The sequence below is a fragment of the Pecten maximus genome, chromosome 4, assembly GCF_902652985.1.
Source record: "Pecten maximus chromosome 4, xPecMax1.1, whole genome shotgun sequence".
Taxonomy (NCBI): domain Eukaryota; kingdom Metazoa; phylum Mollusca; class Bivalvia; order Pectinida; family Pectinidae; genus Pecten; species Pecten maximus.
The window spans coordinates 38849371-38855453 of NC_047018.1; positions in this window are offsets into that span (position 1 = coordinate 38849371).

A 6083-nucleotide genomic window follows, 5' to 3' on the forward strand; every position below is an offset into this window, starting at 1 on the left:
GTCTGTCGTCGTATGTTATTGATCATGCGTTCTTGATCAATTTATATTTTCGACTTCTTCTCAGAAACCCCTGAACCAATTGTAATGAAATTTTGCAAAAACCTTCCTTGTCTCAAGGTCAACCAAAATTGTGAATGTTATGGTCCCCACCCCCCAGTGGACTCAGAGGTGGGGTGAAAAGGGGTCAATTTAACTGAAATTCTTAAAAATTTTTAGTCAAGACCCATATAAGGTAGGATCAAATACTCTTCATAGATGGAAGGGTCTTAAGTTTCTTTACCAAAATTGTGAATTTCGTGATCCTTGGATCTCACGTTTGCCCCTGGGGAGGGGTTAAACTTTACTATTATAGGGAAATCACATTTTTCTATTATAAGGAAATCACATTTTTCATTTGTTGGAATTTTATTTTAATTCATTCTAACTTGGTAAACATTATCAGCATGGGATGGCAGTTTGTTGGTATGCACATGTTGACTCTGATAGACCCCCAGGGGCTGATGGGCAGGACCAAAATGGGTGAAATCAACTGAAATTTCAAAAATCTTATCCTCAAGACAAAAATAACATAGAATCAAACACACTTCGTAGATGGAAGGGTCTTCAGGTTTTTCTTGTGTTTTTTGTAACTTTTGAAAAATAACTTACTCCAGTGAAATAGATACCTGCATATACAACAAGCACTCATTGTGTAACCTCTATATACATTGTATTCATAGGGAGATAGTAATCAAAACATTAGTCATCAGCCAAGAGTTTATGAAGAATTACAAAAACTGACATTTTGTAGTATTTTGATATGTGTTTCTTTTTCTGGTTAATATCTTTTTATTAAATACACGAACGTTGTCACATTTCTTGCATGTGATAATTATATACCTAAGTGTTGTGGTTTTCATAATGAATTAAATGATTTTGTAAAGTATGAAGTGACATTAATGCATTTATATCTTGGCTAATTAACTTGTATAGAGCCGTCTAGGACATTTAATTTATATATGATAAACACAACTTCCTTTTAGAGCTGTTAACGTTTTGCATTTTGATGTCAAGTGTCCAGATTGTAAGAAAGTTACTATTTTGCATTTATTGACATATCTGAAATAGATTTATATTCCAGAATGTTTTATTAAATAAAATTATAATACATGTATGACTCTGTAATTTATTTCTGTGACATTCGAACCTTAAATGCAATTTCTGATTTTAAAAATTTGCCACAATATGGAGTGCCGTAGGCAAATTAAAATATTGTCAGATTTCGTTGAACATTTAATCTGTAGATGTACTATAAGCTCACCTGCCAGATTGGCAGGCAAGCGTATTTTGTGGTACGGCATCTATTGTCCATCTGCTGGCCGGCTTCAACTTTTTTCTTCAAACAACTTCTCCATAACCATGAGGCACAAAGAAGGCTTCTAAGTTTGTTCAAATGAATGACCTGGACCTACATTCATGATCACAGGGGTCAAATAGGCTAAAATCTTTAAATGACCTTCTCAATAACCAAGAGGCCCAGGGACTTGATATTTGGCCTGTAGCATGCTTGAATGAAGGACTACCAAGTTTGCTCAAATGAATGACACTGACCCTCATTCAAGATAACAGAGTTGAAATGAATGACATTGACCTACATTCAAAGTCACAGGTCAAATAGGCTAAAATCTTAAAACCAAATCTCAATAATCAAGAGATTCAGGGACATTGTAAAAGGCATGTAGCATGCTTGGATGAAGGGCTTCTAAGTTGTTTGACTACCAAGGGGTCAAATAGGCTTAAATCTTTCAACAATGATTTCTGGACAGCCAAAAGAATCTGAGACCTGATATTAGGCCGATAGTATGCTGAAATGAAGGACATGAATAAATCTAGCCTACTCTGATATTTAAATAAAGTGGTGATCAGCTTAATATCTGCAGAAATGACCTAGATCAACTTCAAAATTACTGTAGAATCAGGCGAGCGATACAGGCCCATCAGACCCTGCAACTGAAGATCAAGGCCACAATGTCTAAGGTACCCTTTTTCACATCACATCCTCTTATCTTTTACTCAAATATCACTTCCTCTATTCTTCTCACCACAAACATCACTTCCTCTATCTCTCTCACACCAAACATCACTTCCTCCATTCTTCTCACCACAAACATCACATCATTTCCTCTATCTCACTCACACCAAAAATCACTTCCTCTTTCTCTCCAAATATCACTTCCTCTATTTCTCTCACCACAAATATCACTTCCTATCTCTCTCAGCACAAACATCACTTCCTCTATCTCTCTCACACCAAACATCACTTCCTCAATCTCTCCAAATATCACTTCCTCTATTTCTCTCACCACAAATATCACTTCCTATCTCTCTCAGCACAAACATCACTTCCTCTATCTCTCTCACACCAAACATCACTTCCTCAATCTCTGTCACAACAAACATCACTTCCTCTTTCTCTCCAAATATCACTTCCTCTATCTCTCTCACCACAAACACCACTTCCTATCTCTCTCACCACAAACACCACTTCCTATCTCTCTCAGCACAAACATCACTTCCTCTATCTCTCTCACACCAAACATCACTTCCTCTATCTCTTTCACCACAAACACCACTTCCTCTTTCTCTGTCACAACAATTATCACTTCCTCTATCTCTCTCACCACAAACATCACTTCCTCCATCTCTCTAACCACAAACATCACTTCCTCTATCTCTCTCTCCACAAACATAACTTCCTCTATCTCTCTCACCACAAACATCACTTCCTCTATCTCTCTAACCACAAACATCACTTCCTTCCTCTATCTCTCTCTCCACAAACATAACTTCCTCTATCTCTCTCACCACAAACATCACTTCCTCTATCTTTCTCACCACAAACATCACTTCCTCTATCTATCACACCAAACATCACTTCCTCTATCTCTCTCACCACAAACATCACTTCCTCCATCTCTCTAACCACAAACATCACTTCCTTCCTCTATCTCTCTCTCCACAAACATAACTTCCTCTATCTCTCTCTCCACAAACATAACTTCCTCTATCTCTCTCATCACAAACACTATTTTCTCTATCTCTCTCACCACAAACATCACTTCCTCCTCTCTTACTCAAAAAACATCACTTCCTCTATCTCTCTCACACCAAACATCACTTCCTCTATCTCTCTCACACCAAACATCACTTCCTATCTCTCTCACCACAAACACCACTTCCTATCTCTCTCACCACAAACACCACTTCCTATCTCTCTCAGCACAAACATCACTTCCTCTATCTCTCTCACCACAAACATCACTTCCTCCTCTCTTACTCAAAAAACATCACTTCCTCTATCTCTCTCACACCAAACATCACTTCCTCTATCTCTCTCACACCAAACATCACTTCCTATCTCTCTCACCACAAACACCACTTCCTATCTCTCTCACCACAAACACCACTTCCTATCTCTCTCAGCACAAACATCACTTCCTCTTTCTCTCTCACACCAAACATCACTTCCTCAATCTCTGTCACAACAAACATCACTTCCTCTATCTCTTTCACCACAAACATCACTTCCTCTTTCTCTGTCACAACAATTATCACTTCCTCTATCTCTCTCACCACACATCACTTCCTCCATCTCTCTAACCACAAACATCACTTCCTTCCTCTATCTCTCTCTCCACAAACATAACTTCCTCTATCTCTCTCACCACAAACATCACTTCCTCTATCTCTCTCACCACAAACATCACTTCCTCTATCTCTCTCACCACAAACATCACTTCCTCTATCTCTCTCACCACAAACATCACTTCCTCTATCTCTCTCACCACAAACATCACTTCCTCTATCTCTCTCACCACAAACATCACTTCCTCCATCTCTCTAACCACAAACATCACTTCCTTCCTCTATCTCTCAATCCACAAACATAACTTCCTCTATCTCTCTCACCACAAACATCACTTCCTCTATCTCTCTCACCACAAACATCACTTCCTCTTTCTCTCTCACCACAAACATCACTTCCTCTATCTCTCTCACCACAAACATCACTTCCTCCTCTCTTACTCAAAAAACATCACTTCCTCTTTCTCTCTCACACCAAACATCACTTCCTCTATCTCTCTCACACCAAACATCACTTCCTCTATCTCTCTCACACCAAACATCACTTCCTATCTCTCTCACCACAAACATCACTTCCTCTATCTCTCTCACCACAAACATCACTTCCTCTATCTCTCTCACACCAAACATCACTTCCTATCTCTCTCACCACAAACATCACTTCCTCTATCTCTCTCACCACAAACATCACTTCCTCTATCTCTCTCACCACAAACATCACTTCCTCCTCTCTTACTCAAAAAACATCACTTCCTCTTTCTCTCTCACACCAAACATCACTTCCTCTATCTCTCTCACACCAAACATCACTTCCTCCATCTCTCTAACCACAAACATCACTTCCTTCCTCTATCTCTCTCTCCACAAACATAACTTCCTCTATCTCTCTCACCACAAACATAACTTCCTCTATCTCTATCACCACAAACATCACTTCCTTCCTCTATCTCTCTCTCCACAAACATCACTTCCTCTATCTCTCTCACACCAAACATCACTTCCTCTATCTCTCTCACCACAAACATCACTTCCTCTATCTCTCTCACCACAAACATCACTTTCTCTATCTTCCTCACCATAAACATCACTTCCTCTATCTCTCACATCAAACATCACTTCCTCTATCTCTCTCACTACAAACATCACTTCCTTCCTCTATCTCTGTAACACCAAACATCACTTCCTCTATCTCTGTAACACCAAACATCACTTCCTCTATCTCTCTCACCACAAACATCACTTCCTCTATCTCTCTCACCACAAATATCACTTCCTCTATATATCTCACACCAAACGTCACTTCCTCTATCTCTCTCGCCACAAACATCACTTCCTATCTCTCTCACCACAAACATCACTTCCTCTATCTCTCTCACTACAAATATCACTTCCTCTATCTCTCTCACACCAAACATCACTTCCTCTATCTCTCTCGCCACAAACATCACTTCCTATCTCTCTCACACCAAACATCACTTCCTCTATCTCTCTCACCACAAACATCACTTCCTCTATCTCTCTCACCACAAACATCACTTCCTCTATCTCTCTCACCACAAACATCACTTCCTCTATCTCTCTCACCACAATCATCACTTCCTCTTTCTCTCTCACCACAATCATCACTTCTTCTTTCTCTCTCACCACAAACATCACTCCCTTATCTCTCTCACCACAAACATAACTTCCTCTATCTCTCTCACCACACACATCACTTCCTCTATCTCTCTCACCACAAACATCACTTCCTCTATATATCTCACCACAAATATCACTTCCTCTATCTCTCTAACCCCAAACATTACTTCCTCTATCTCTCTCCCCACAAACATCACTTCCTCTTTCTCTCTCACACCAAACATCACTTCCTCTATCTCTCACCACAAACATCACTTCCTCTATCTCTCTCAACACAAACATCACTTCATCTTTCTCTCTCACACCAAACGTCACTTCCTCTATCTCTCTCAACACAAACATCACTTCCTCTATCTCTCTCAACACAAACATCACTTCCTCTATCTCTCTCAACACAAGCATCACTTCCTCTATCTCTCTCACCACAAACATCACTTCCTTTATCTCTCTCACCACAAACATCACTTCCTCTATCTCTCTCAACACAAACATCACTTCCTCTATCTCTCTCACCACAAACATAACTTCCTCTATCTCTCACTACAAACATCACTTCCTCTATCTCTCTCACCATAAACATCACTTCCTCTATCTCTCACTACAAACATCACGTCCTCCATCTCTCTAACCACAAACATCACTTCCTTCCTCTATCTCTCTCACTACAAACATCACTTCCTCTATCTCTCTCAACACAAACATCACTTCCTCTATCTCTCACCACAAACATCACTTCCTCTATCTCTCTCACCACAAACATCACTTCCTCTATCTCTCTCACCACAAACATCACTTCCTCTATCTCTCTCACCACAAACATC